This window comes from Rhineura floridana, chromosome 5 (genome assembly GCF_030035675.1).
Source record: "Rhineura floridana isolate rRhiFlo1 chromosome 5, rRhiFlo1.hap2, whole genome shotgun sequence".
Taxonomy (NCBI): Eukaryota; Metazoa; Chordata; class Lepidosauria; order Squamata; family Rhineuridae; genus Rhineura; species Rhineura floridana.
In genome coordinates this window covers 27,383,617-27,398,437 of record NC_084484.1, presented here as the reverse complement: position 1 = coordinate 27,398,437, position 14,821 = coordinate 27,383,617, and the positions used below count along the sequence as shown (strand labels likewise).

General features: G+C 40.9%; 1 protein-coding gene across 8 annotated transcripts in view; it reads left to right on the top strand.

Moving 5' to 3' along the window:
• Positions 1-14,821, top strand: part of MBNL2 (muscleblind like splicing regulator 2) — a 96,535-nt gene that overhangs the window by 6,493 nt on the left and 75,221 nt on the right. The window contains exon 1 of one of the 8 annotated variants that reach the window (XM_061630065.1): positions 6,759-6,814. The exons of the other annotated variants lie outside the window; for them this stretch is intronic. The gene's annotated coding sequence lies outside the window, so the exon portion shown is untranslated. Of the gene's footprint in view, positions 1-6,758; positions 6,815-14,821 lie in introns of those variants that run through there. 8 annotated transcript variants of the gene reach the window in all.

The following is a 14,821-nucleotide window of genomic DNA, read 5'->3' as shown; positions in this document are numbered from 1 at the left end:
CCTCTGTATGTGTTGGTTTATTTTTAATGTTGTTTTAGGCTACTTGGATGTGTAGCAGCCAAGGCCAGCACCTTGTAGGCATCTTTTCAAAGTAACTGAAATGTAATTGTAGTGATTACTTTGGAGGAAAAGTAAAGTAATCAGTTACTTTCAGAGCAATTATAATTTTAACGGTAATTACTACTTTTTTGGGCCATGTAACTGCAACTGTAATTTATTACTTTTTAAAAGTAATCTTCCAAGCTCTGCTCCAGATCCTGTTGGACTGACAGGAGTTGCTGACAGCCCCAGCCAGCATCGCCAATAGTCAGGGATGATGGGAGTTGTAGTCCAACAACATCACAGGTTCCCAACCCTTGCAATATGCTGAAGAGATCAAAGTTTTTCATGTGACTTGGAGGCATTTTGAATATTATGCTCAGGCTAGGCAGATTTGTTGAATGGTATATTTTCAACAGAGTACCTGTGAGATTCATACATTTGCAAATACAAGTTTGTTGCAGTCACACTTCATATTTTTAGCTGTACATGCAAAACATCTTAGGTTTACCTTAAAATGTAAAGCAGTCCTCAGATCTTGAAGTGTGAAGTGTTCACTGCAGTTAGCTATACAGTAAAGGATTCCATACATGTCTGCTTACCAAAACTGCATCCAGATTAAATTGAATTAATGAAGATTGACAGGCATTGTGACCTAAATGGGTATGGCAGGGACAGGGATTGGCCTTCTCTTATCAGTTGGGTCTAAAACCTTGGGGACTTTCATAATATACTTTTGTACTTGGCACTTCAAGATGGACAGAACTTCAGATGGTAGAAGGTTGTGGAGAAGAGCCTCCCCCAGAGATCTCAATGGGTTAACAGAATCATGTATGAGGACAGGAAGCCTTTTCTGCAAGAAGGGGTGTAGCCTGTGCAGTAGATGTAAGCGATAGAAAACACTCCTGCCAGGTGCAGCATTAAGTCCAGGTTGGAGCAACATTGTTTTATGAGCCTTTTGATGGAATAATAGCAACTGTATTGACTAAAGTAAAATGTCCCTTGGCTATTTAGTCCCTCCACCAGCACCAACTCAGTCATGTCTGCATTTAGTCTCAGCCTAATCAACCTTATCCATTTCACCATTAACTCCCAACACTGGCTTTAGGCTAAGGTAGCATCCCCTGGCTGTTTAGTTAATGAATTATAGAACTGGGTTTCAGCAGCATATTGATGATCCCAACTGCAAAGCTCTGGACTATCACACAGGTGGCTCATCCAAATGTAGAGCTTCATCCAGATGTGGTGCTTGATCCAGATGTCCCTGAAGTTGCTCTGCCACCATGCATTCAATACATTTTCCGAAAATGGGGCAGTTGAGGACAAATCTGGAGTTTGCAAAGTTATCCTTGCTCAGCATTGTTTTATAAAGGAGATGTTTGATCTGATCAGTAACATTCCAAGCTCAGCCTTGGTGGGCTAATCAGCCAGGAGGGACATGGATCCAAACTACATGTGATGCAACAGTATATGGAGATGTGTTCTTGGGCTGTGATGAAATTGTGGAATTCTCTCACGTTGGAAACTCACCAAAGTCCAAGACTGAGTGTATTCCAAAACACATTGTAAGACTCGTATATGTGGAGTGGTCCTTAGTGAACATGGGAGGCCATCTGGTTAGTATCAAGGTTTTGAATATCTTGAATGCTATTTCCAAGACCTGTTCTGACTTCTCTACTGTTTTACTGATCTCATACTATCTTACCTTTTCCTCCGTCTGGGACCCTTGTGTACTCCTTTCTGAATTCTGTTTCTCTTCCAGCATCTCATTCATGACTAGAATGGATCCCATTAGCTTCTCTGAGTACTATTAAATGTCAAATGTTAACATCAAATGTTAACCCTTTGATGGCTGAAAATAAGGGTGGTCTAGGTTAATATCTTGTTGAACATATATATTAGCCATTGATCACTGAAGTGTAGGAAGGATCATAAAGCAACTGTTTATTCATAAAGTACTAGTTTGGCAGTGAAGCAAAGTACCCAGGAAGTGCCATAAACTAATATATTTTGATGTTTAAATATAGCTATATGTTAGGTATGTTTATCAAAAATATATGAATAATTCAGCCGAGATATCACTTGTCTGGGCAATTTTTCAAATGACCAGAGGAATTCCTGTCCTAGTTTCAATTTATCACCCTCTCCCATTGTCCCAAGTGCCCCCTTCTCCTCCTGTTGCGCCCCAGGCGCAAGGCGAGTTAGATCAGGGAGAGGAGTCAGATGAGGACGAGGTCCCTGGGGGCGTTGAAGGGGGGGGACTCTGCCAGTCCACAGACTTCCTCGGCCAGCACCCCCATCAAGGCAGGTCCCGCCCCATCTGTGAGCCCCCTGCCTGAGCCGTTGGGAAGAGACCCTTCACGCACACCAACCCCACCCACGCAGGAATCCCCACCCGGCACTTCAGATTCTTCCCTGCCAACAAGCTTCCCACTCCCTGAGGTCGCACTATCACCTAGCAAAGCACAAGAAGAGGGACTTTCAGAGGGTGGAACTTTGGAGGAGCCGTTGTTTATGGGTGAAGACCTTACCTACTTAAGCAGCTGCCTACCCAGGCTCTAGTGCTGAGTCAACTGTCCCCACGCTGCGGAGACTGATTAGGTAGACTACTTAGGGAGTAGACAGGTTTATGAAGTTTATGAAGAGTCAGAGTAGACAGGTTTATGAAGCGTACTGCTTTGGATGTAACCATCACACTAATAAAACGACAATTAAACTAAACCTCGCTTCTGTCTCATGTCTCAGACTCTGGGCAGGACACCTCCCTCGGTTCTTAGCTTAGAGACAGGCAGAGCAATCCAAATGACGGGGAGCTGGCAGAAGGGGGTCCGGCAGAAAGCCCCGTGGGATCCAGACCCACCACCCTGGCTGAATGCTGGCTCCATTGGGAGCCATGTTCATGAGCCTGTTGGGAAGCGCGGGCTCAAACGAACAAGCCTCCTGGGGAGTAAGCAGCCCCTGTACACCGCCATGGAAATGTTTTTACTGTGCTGGCCTTTGGGCCAGTGGAATTTCTGGGTGGATCAGGATCTGGGGGAGGCCACCAAACTCCTGTGGCTACACCCTTGCCACGCTCCTGAAACGCCCCATTTTGGGGGCGTCCACTAGCTTCCGTCAGCCCTCTGTCTGCCATGCTGGCTGTTCCTGGCGGACCCCTGGCATCACTGGCAGGCTCTTGGCGGTGCTGTGGCTCAGCCGCAGCGGAGGTCTGTGTGATGCGTCCTTCCCTGGCTCTCCCTGTCAGGTTCCTACCTGCACGTGGTTACTGCCTGTCTCTAGGCACCACCAGGGACTCCACCAGTCCGGACCGCACTCTCTTATGGTTTACCTATCCGCTCTAGCACAGATCTCAACAGATCCCCCTGCTAGGCAACCACCAGTAACGTCCCAATACTAGTATTCCCAGAGACTCTGAATACTGGTATTGTTATTCTCTTCACCGCTGCCACCGTTTGTTACAGTTCCCCTTCAGCCTTGGTCATTACCTTACCCTCCCTTCTGGTCTGTGAAACCCCAGCCAAGGATCAGGCCTTGGGTAAACCAAATTAAGTATTTATTAAAGATAACAAAGCTAACAAGATTAACAAGATTTCTTTTTAAGGCACATAAGCATATGGTTTTACTCAATACTAATCTGAACTCCACCCCCCTCCTTCTTCACTCTCTCCTGGCAAACAACTCTCTCAAACCCCACCAAGCAATCCACTCTTTCTCTTCTTTCCCCAGATTCCACAATTCACCACCTCACATTCACCCAGATTTACCTGTCATCCTTTCATTTATACTGTCAGCCATTTTAAACATTCAGCCAATCATCAAGCATTCTATTGCCCATTCACTCCCCCTCCTCTTTCACTACTTACCATGTATACTCTAAACAACCAGCACTTACCATATATACACTAATATATAGGAATATCACAGTCTGCTACTGACAGAGGCCAGCAGTGCTGGGAGCCTGCCAGCACAGCCAGGGGTCCATGGCATCCAACTTCCCCCAGCCCAGTGGACAGGTGAGTTGGATTGTGCCCTTAGGTTGCAATCCAATACACACCTGGGAGTCCCATTGAACTACAATATATGTCTACTCAGAATTAAGCTCCATTGGGTTCAGTGGGACTTACTCCCAGGTAAGTGTATATTGGATTGTAGCCTAAGGCTGCAATCATGCCCCACTTACCTGGGAGTAAGGCCCACTGAATTCAATAGAACTTACTTCTGAGTAGTTCTGGTTACAATTTCACTGTTAAGCTGTCAGTTTACTTTTACATTTGTATTTTTTCATAAAGAAAAATATTTTAATAATTCAATAAAATGTTATAAAATAACCATTGTGATGAATTGCATATGATTAATCAAAGAATACAAAGTTTTCAACAGCCATTTTCACTGTTATAGATAAGTTCTTACATTCTCAATAAATGTGACTGCCCTGTACTGTCCATTTACTTTTATGTTTTTCTTTTGTCTGCCCAGCCCTGCAAATGAAAGGGATAAACTGAAACAAAATTAGTAGATTTTTATTATTGGTGCTTATTTTATTTTTCTTGTTTTGGTTTTTGTTCCTGAATATACGCATCATGAGCCCACACATCCTCTGATATCAGGTCAATAAGTGCTGCACACACTCTTCCATCCTTTCATCAGATTAGGATGATGGCAGTTTAGGAGCAGGACCTTTACTGTGGTAGCCTATCGAGCTCTCAAATGCCCTGCCTGAGGAAGTTCACATCCTTAGTAGGTTTTGCAACATTTGAAATCTTTTCTTTTTCAACAGACGTTTGGATGGTTTTGCTGACTTCATTTGGTATTGTATTTCTGATTTCTTGCCTTTTTATTTTTTTATGATTAGTGGTTTCATTTATTATCACTTTCACCTGTTGCAAAAATGCCCATTAAATATTGGTTGAACAGTGGTATGAAGTGACTTTGAACAGTAGTGTATGCTGAGGTGATAAAGCGCATAAAAGAACTCCTGGAAACTAATTAGAAACACAAATATATTGTGCAACAGAAATACCTTAGCATCCCATTTTGCACATGATTGGAAGTTATATCTTTTATAGTTTCCTCTTCCATTTATTCATTTATAGGCTTTCTTACCTGCCCTTCATCATAGTTCCCAGAGCATGTTACAACAATATAATACGCTATTAAAATAAGTTAAAACAATTTACATCTGAAAAATAGAGTGGGTCCTAAAAATATATATATCAACTGTCAAAGACTACAGTAAAGAGGTGTGTCTTCAGTATGTGAAGAAAGCTGTACAATGAAGGTGCTGGACACACTTCTGTGGGGAGGGAATTCCACAATTTAGGAACTGCCACAGAGAATGTTATCTCTTGGGCTGCCAACCTCTGAACTTTTGAGGGTGGTGGAACTACCAAGAGGGCCCCCCTCTACTGATATAAACACCCAAGAGGGTCTGCAGGGATGGAAGCAGTCTTTCAGGCCTTTTACTGCTTCATGCGTGCTAAATGTAACTTTAAAAATATAAACTCGTTTTAAATCTTAGAAGAGAAACAAGTGCAGTGAAAGTAAGTTATGTTGTTTGTGATAACATGTATCTCTAAGAAAAATGCAACTTCCACAGCAATGTGGAGATTATAAACTTGTACTGTAGTCTAAATCAGCTTTATTTTGGCAACCTTTTTTAAAAGTGAAGGTTAGAGTACTTGGATTAATATGCATGAACAAATCTCAGCTCCAGCAGATGGCATTCTGTTACCTCTAACCCATTTACTTCCTTTACATGCCAATATGACTGCTGAGAAAAAGGATAGTGGGATTTAATTTTTACTCCAATTGTAAAATGTAATTTATTTCCTTTGGTATTTGTGTATAATCTTGTGTGTTTTCTTGCAAAGCAGTCTGTAACCACCCCACAAGTGAGTACGGTGCTTTAGCATGTGGTGGCGTTGTTTTTTGTTGTTTCCCCCTCCTTCTAGTATTTCAGTTTCTTGTAGGCGTCATTTTACCTTCTCAGAAACACCATTTTCCAGGGAGATTCCTTTTTTCATTGGCATGGATGCATTGTTTTTGCACATTAGGCAAGCCCTACTGCCTTGTCAATCATTGCATTCCAGCCAGTGTAAGACCAGTAGAGCTGCTGAACTTCTGTGTGATTGGTTACAGTATTATATGGCATATGGCTTTCGGAGAGGCGGGAGAAAATAAGCGGCAGTAATTATTTCACTGGAGACTTATTCATCATCATGATGCAATCTAAAAGATATGACCACTATAGCATTATAGTATTCTGTTTGTGTGCTTAAAGTGTCAAATAGACAGAGCTCTACAAGGTACGTAGGAGACAGATTTTCCTTTACTGAATGTTTAAAGAGTTTGCTGCAGTATGCTGCATACCATATGTGTTGCTTAGGGGGTCAGAAAAAAGAGATTCCCCCCCCCGTGTACAAAGAGTCAGTGTAGGGATGTGTGTGTGTGTGTTTATTGAATGGATTCAATTTAAAGCAGTTCAAATTGTTTTGTGTCTGTACGGGTAATAGGACAGATCTATTGAAAAATAACATTCACAAATATTTTTCTGAAGAAACAAGCTGTCAATATTTCTAAAAAGTATTGCGTGTCAAACTGAATCCTGTGTATCTGGGAAGGGGGATCAATGAACTTTGCAACAGATAGATTTGAAAGGAGTTTATGGAATTAAAACATTATTTCTTAGGAGGATGTCAGCTTAAACTGACTGCACAACCCTGTGCCAGTTTTCTCAGAAACAAGCCCCACTGTGTTCAATATGACTTACTCCCAGGTAAGTCTGTAATGTAAATGTGATTGTTTTAACAATGCTTGCCACTAAAATTTAGCATCAACCATAATTTTAAGAGGCATGTGTTTCTTTATAAATGTACAGAGGAAATTGTAACGTATTACAGTCCACATCTCCATAATTTGATATAGTGATTGACTTGGAATGTTATTTTTAAACTTGCAACTATTGTAGAACTCTTATATAAAACAGAAAAGGCTAAGCTAGTAATAGTTACTGCAGATATCTGATCTATATACATTTTTAATAAGAACACACAGCCAGCAGAATAATTTAATGAGGAAGTCTGGCTTTGAAAACAGTGCTTTCACTTTGTTGAGACATGTCAGTTTACTTGATAAGAACTAGCTGCAAACAGCAATAGAAAAGATTTATGTTAAATACCCTCACTTACAAGATTGGGGGGAGCTGATGGAAGACTCTTATTCACCCAGGGATAGAAAGTTGGGATTGGAAAGGCAGACTTTGCAGTCAATTTCACTGTCTTCTATATCCACTGTGTACCGGAAGAAATTAGTTTGTGGAAATTAGTTGTTTGTTTCTGTCACTTTTTTCATTTATTAAAACTTGATTATTTTTCAAAAACATATGAAGATTTTTAACAATTAAAGCATGAACAAATACTGATTGACGCAGTATCCTTGATATTTCCACATGCAATTCTACTTTTCACAGGGTTTCTCTACTAAAGTAAAAGACATTTAAACTGAGTATGCATTCAAAGTTGACCCACAATATGCTGTTTGAACGCTGCTAAACAAACAGAAAAATGTCAGTTTGGTTTTCAAGTATATGCTTAAAGACCAATCACATTGCTTCTATTCAGCTCAACGTCTCTGTAATTTTTCAAACTTTCTGATTTTGTCTCACTGAAAAATCTGCCTGTCTGTCCAAGCTTATATATAATTTTAGTCAAACTTGCAATAGATCTCTTAAATGAGGGGTAAATGAACTTCTACTCTGTTCTATCTTTTACTTTCTTGTAGGACAGAGTGCTGATAGGAATGGGGCTACTAGGTGAATATGGCTGCAATTAAATATTCAGTTTTCTGAAAGTAAACCTCATTGAGTCCAATGGGAATTTTGAGTAGAAACGTATAGGATTGCACTGTTAATGTCCTCATTTGTTGATAGGGGCTGCTGGAATGTTAATGTTGATATATGCTGTTCTGGTATTCTAAAACTGTGCCTTTCTAAATTTATTATATAAAGAATGACCACAAGACAGAGTAGGCCTATTAAGAATTCTTAGTTTCTATTATTTCTCTTCTAATTGTAGCTTCTTGCACTGCATTGCTCTTAATTTCCCCCAAAATTCAAATGGCCAACAGCAAAGAAAATTGTTTTTAAGGGATGAAAAGGAAGGACTCTGATGTGCACCCCTCTGGCTGGTGTTATCTATAAGCTCTAATAAATAAAATGAAACAGCACATCTACCAGTCTAAAATGAGTATAGGGTGCCACCTAACAAAAAACAAGAACTGAAACAACACCTAATTTTTTATTTGAATAACATCAATCTTATCCAGAAGCAAAATATGAGGCATTTAAATTTCTTCAAGGTGACTGAATACATATGTTTAGCTTGAAAATAAACATATACTTATTTAAATTATTACTGAGCAGCAGTTATTATTTATAAAGTGCTTAATATGCTCTGTACAGTAATTACAAACAATAACAAACTCCTGCCTATATAATCTAAATAACTTTCTTTAACCACAACTTAATCTTACTTTTTTTTTTAATTGTCTGGAACAGCCTTCCCCAACCTGGTGTTCTTCCACCAGATGTTCTTCCACAACTTGATTTCCTCCAGTTGTTTTGGACAACAGCTTCCATCAGTCCCAGCCAGCATGGCCAATTGTTGAGGATTATGGAAATTGTCGTTCAAAACATCTGGAGGGTACCAGATTGGGGATGGCTGGTCTGGAGGGTTTCAGCATTTATATTCAATTCATTTTATGCACTGCAGTGCCAAATACCCTTTTCAGCATATATGAGAACAAGCGCAAAGAGTGCTAGAGCACCCATTTACTTAGGGCATGTGTGGGAAACCTTTGGCCCTCCAGATGTTGCTGAACTACAACTCCCATCATTTCTGGCCATTGGCCATGCTTGAAGGGACTGATGGGAGCTGTAGTTCAGCAGCATCTGGAGGCCAAAGGTTCCCCACATCTGACATAGAGAAAAGCAGCCACCATGATAACAAATCAGAAAGGACTGGAGAATGAGGAGCAGGAATGAGCAACCATTGTGGTTGAGGAGCTCTCCTTGCCCAAGACTGCTGGACAAGGCAAGGAGAGAGTTAGCAAGCCTGATGTCTTTTACATTTTTCTAGTGACAACTTTGAGCAGAGAAAGATATGATCCTTTGTTAAGAAGATACTGTGTGAATTGTCCCTGTGCAACAGTATTTGGGATGGAGTTGCGCCATGTCATTTCCTTTTTGGATGACTTTGTGGATGGGTTTTTTGTACTCCCTCTTGGGATCTGACTAGGTTGGAAAGGAATTCTCTGCTTGTACATATAGACTGAAGTCTTTCATTTATCCCAGGCCCAACTGAAATGTTTCCTTGTTGTTTGAGCCACCTCCTCATGATGAGATCACACCACCTATAAACTTAATGTCTCCAAATTCTCTGAGAAGGGCAAACTACTACTGACATCAACAACAGTAGCCAGATTGTGTGAGGACTTACTAAGTAATATCTAATCAATTTGTGTCCTCTCACATGATTGATATGAATAAACAGGGCTGAGGTCGTGAGACATGCCTCGCGCTACAAAGGTAACCTTTAAATGAGGCCTCAGTGTAATAAAGTCCTATAGAATCTTTCTACTTACAGAACTGTTTCAAGTTTGTATTTGCTGGTGTATCATAAACGTGGTTAACTCTTAGCTTGCCTTTGTGGCATAAGGAAATACATCCTCATTTAAGCCATGTGCCTTTTTGCAGCAAGTTACTAATGGCTTTGAAACAAACCTGACTTGCCAGATCACTTTCCACTGCAAGAGTTGTTATCCATTACATCTTGTCTGGGCTTGACTAACAACCCCACAGGCATAATAGACCTAGGGCAGCACATTCTATTAAAGATTTCATGATTTCAAATTGAAATACATCATTTGCTGTACATTTGGGGGCAGTCCTGGTTAGAACCAACCATAATTTCTGAAACTTGCATGCCGTGGCAATCTATAGTTATTGCAAACCATGAAAGGGAGGGGTGAAGCTGCACATATGGGAGATGGGACAGAAGAAAGACTGCACAAACCTGTGGAACGTTCCCGATCATGTGTTGATTAGGTGAGCATGACATCTGAACCAGGCCAGTATGGTAAGCTAAACAGAACTGAATGGAACATGTTCGTTTTTCACAGTACATCCTGATGAACAGAACTAGTATATCCCTGCAGTGAATTCAGTGTATAATCAAGTTCCTGCACACAGACTATTGACTTCAGAGCTCTTGAATTTGTACCTAAATGTGTGTATATTATATTTTGGGATTGTTCTTAGGCACGTTATCTTCTCTTCTTAACCTTCTCATTACATATACCACAGACTCTTATGTAATTTGTTTTTAATGAGCTGTTTAGAACATCTTCACACTTTGGCTCCATCTGCACTATATGTTTAAAGCACTATCATTCCATTTTAAACAGTAATGGCTTTCCCCCAAAGAATCCTGGGAACTGTGGTGTGCAAAGGGTGCTGAGAGTTGTTAGGAGATCCCTACTCCCTTCACAGAGCTATATTTCTGAGTAGTCAATCCCTCTGACCAGGAAACTCTGGGAATTGTAGCTCTGTGAGGGGAGTAGGGGTGTCTTAAACCTGTTGACACCCTAAAGAAACTACAGTTCCCAGGATTCTTTGGGGAAGCCATGACTTACCCCCTGAAAGTGGTATGATACTGCTTTATATGTACAGCACAGATGGGGCTTGATGTGATACCTATGTTTGCTGTGGCTAAGTCAGTTTCTTGAGCAGACATATAAAGTATGATCTGCAGGCCTGTAATACTTGGCACACGTGTGATGGGGACCTGCAGTTAGAGTTGTTAGCGTGTGTAGACAGGTGTTTATGTGTATCTGCCATTCACACTTAATGTGTTTGCGTTGAAACGCGACTACGATACCCAGAGGTCAATTGTATGATTGGGTTGCCCAGTTTTAGAGAATTTTGAAATTAAGTAAAGAAAATCATTTAAAAAATGGACTGGATAATGCTTTATTTAATACTTAGTTTAACTCTCTTAATGATCCTTCGTGTTGTGCAACAACAAAAAGAAAGGGATAGCTAGCTTCCCATAGGCATCTGGTTGGTCACTGTGAGGACAAGATGTTGGATTAGATGGGTCTTTGGCCTGATCCAGTGGGGCTCTTCTTATGTTCTTAACAGTGGTCAGTATGCTGATGGCTATCAATATTTTCACAGATAAGATTTCAAAAACTAGAAGGGAGCATTTGCTTCGAGAGTGGATCTGAAAGATCTAGTATGTCATAAACATATGAATAAACCTAAAACAATGTATCATAATCATTCAGGCAGACTAGACACAATCCAAAATTCATTGAATGTAGAATTATTTATAGTTTTTATTGGAACAAGGACACTGAAAAAAGAAAATGTATGCAGTTAGTATCAGTTATATAATTTTATTGGGGGTATGGTTTTCCTGTTCTTTCCCTTTTTTCTGCCTTTTTTTTGATGTGGTATTGATCATGTGTTTCTAGGTTGTAGCAGTTTGGTCATGTAATATATTGATTATTTCTATTTATTTATTTGGCAAGTATATACTGCCCAATTAACAATGCTGTCTGTGCAGTTCACAAATTTAAATGCAATAAAATGCAACTACTGTATAATAGAAAACTAAAACAATCAATGCAAAACCAGACCAATACAGACATGAGCTTAAAACCATCACAAGGCAGCATAAAAAAGAATAAAAACAGCACCATAAACTCAGCAAGCAGAAAAACAAAATACTTCAAAGAACTTAAAAAGCAATAAAACCATAGTTGTTGGCATTATTATTATTATTATTAATTGAATTTATATCGCACCCTTCCTCCCAAAGAAACCCAGGGCCTGGGAAAGTGAAAGTTTTTTCACCTGGGACCCAAAAGATCCTAACTTGGGTGCCAGGTGAGCTTCTCTGGGGAGAGCATTCCATAACCATGGTGCCACCACCAAAAAGGCTTTTTCCCCTGGTTACCACCTGTCTCACCTCTCTTGGGGGAATCTGGAGAAGTGCCTCTGATTAAGACCAGAAGGTCTGGGCAGGTATATATGGGAGGAGGCAATCCTTGCGGTATACTGGTCCCAAGCCAAGGAGGGTTTTAAAGGTTAATACCAGTAGTTTGAAGTGGGCCCAGAAATGGACTGGCTGATGATGCAGATGATAAAATGACTGGCTTAATATGCTGAGATCTTATCATTCCCCATGGATAATTTCGCTAGTAGCTGGAGTTTCTGGACTATTTTCAAAGGCAGCCTCACACATGCCATGTTGCAGTAGATTATGAGATCATATACAACCGTCGCAAAGCTGTCAGATTGGTTCGTAGTTGTTTTATCAGCTGAAGCTGATAAAAGGTGCTCTGTGCCACAGAGGCCACCTAACATAAGAACATAAGAAGAGCCTGCTGGATCAGGCCAGTGGCCCATCTAGTCCAGCATCCTGTTCTCACAGTGGCCAACCAGGTGCCTGGGGGAAGCCCGCAAGCAGGACCCGAGTGCAAGAACACTCTCCCCTCCTGAGGCTTCCGGCAACTGGTTTTCAGAAGCATGCTGCCTCTGACTAGGGTGGCAGAGCACAGCCATCATGGCTAGTAGCCATTGATAGCCCTGTCCTCCATGAATTGGTCTAATCTTCTTTTAAAGCCATCCAAGCTGGTGGCCATTACTGCATCTTGTGGGAGAAAATTCCATAGTTTAACTATGCGCTGAGTAAAGAAGTACTTCCTTTTGTCTCTCCTGAATCAGCTTCTTTGAATGTCCACGAGTTCTAGTATTATGAGAGAGGGAGAAGAACTTTTCTCTATCCACTTTCTCAATGCCATGCATAATTTTATACACTTCTATCATGTCTCCTCTGACCCGCCTTTTCTCTAAACTAAAAAGCCCCAAATGCTGCAACCTTTCCTCGTAAGGGAGTCGCTCCATCCCCTTGATCATTCTGGTTGCCCTCTTCTGAACCTTTTCCAACTCTAGAATATCCTTTTTGAGATGAGGCGACCAGAACTGTACACAGTATTCCAAATGCGGCCGCACCATAGATTTATACAATGGCATTATGATATCGGCTGTTTTATTTTCAATACCTTTCCTAATTATCGCTAGCATGGAATTTGCCTTTTTCACAGCTGCCGCACACTGGGTCGACATTTTCATCGTGCTGTCCACTACAACCCCGAGGTCTCTCTCCTGGTCGGTCACCGCCAGTTCAGACCCCATGAGCGTATATGTGAAATTAAGATGTTTTGCTCCAATATGCATAATTTTACACTTGTTTATATTGAATTGCATTTGCCATTTTTCTGCCCATTCACTCAGTTTGGAGAGGTCTTTTTGGAGCTCTTCGCAATCCCTTTTTGTTTTAACAACCCTGAACAATTTAGTGTCGTCAGCAAACTTGGCCACTTCACCGCTCACTCCTAATTCTAGGTCATTAATGAACAAGTTGAAAAGTACAGGTCCCAATACCGATCCTTGAGGGACTCCACTTTCTACAGCCCTCCATTGGGAGAACTGTCCGTTTATTCCTACTCTCTGCTTTCTGCTTCTTAACCAATTCCTTATCCACAAGAGGACCTCTCCTCTTATTCCATGACTGCTAAGCTTCCTCAGAAGCCTTTGGTGAGGTACCTTGTCAAACGCTTTTTGAAAGTCTAAGTACACTATGTCCACTGGATCACCTCTATCTATATGCTTGTTGACACTCTCAAAGAATTCTAATAGGTTACTGAGACAGGACTTTCCCTTGCAGAAGCCATGCTGGCTCTGCTTCAGCAAGGCTTGTTCTTCTATGTGCTTAGTTAATCTAGCTTTAATCATACTTTCTACCAGTTTTCCAGGGACAGAAGTTAAGCTAACTGGCCTGTAATTTCCGGGATCCCCTCTGGATCCCTTTTTGAAGATTGGCGTTACATTTGCCACTTTCCAGTCCTCAGGCACGGAGGAGGACCCGAGGGACAAGTTACATATTTTAGTTAACAGATCAGCAATTTCACCTTTGAGTTCTTTGAGAACTCTCAGGTGGATGCCATCCGGGCCCGGTGATTTGTCAGTTTTTATATTGTCCATTAAGCTTAGAACTTCCTCTCTCGTTACCACTATTTGTCTCAGTTCCTCAGAATCCCTTCCTGCAAATGTTAGTTCAGGTTCAGGGATCTGCCCTATATCTTCCACTGTGAAGACAGATGCAAAGAATTCATTTAGCTTCTCTGCAATCTCCTTATCGTTCTTTAGTACACCTTTGACTCCCTTATCATCCAAGGGTCCAATCGCCTCCCTAGATGGTCTCCTGCTTTGAATGTATTTATAGAATTTTTTGTTGTTGGTTTTTATGTTCTTAGCAATGTGCTCCTCAAATTCTTTTTTAGCATCCCTTATTTTCTTCTTGCATTTCTTTTGCCAGAGTTTGTGTTCTTTTTTATTTTCTTCATTCGGACAAGACTTCCATTTTCTGAAGGAAGACTTTTTGCCTCTAAGAGCTTCCTTGACTTTGCTCGTTAACCATGCTGGCATCTTCTTGGCCCTGGCGGTACCTTTTCTGATCTGTGGTATGCACTCCAGTTGAGCTTCTAATATAGTGTTTTTAAACAACTTCCAAGCATTTTCGAGTGATGTGACCCTCTGGACTTTGTTTTTCAGCTTTCTTTTTACCAATCCCCTCATTTTTGTGAAGTTTCCTCTTTTGAAGTCAAATGTGACCGTGTTGGATTTTCTTGGCAATTGGCCAGTTACATGTATGTTTAA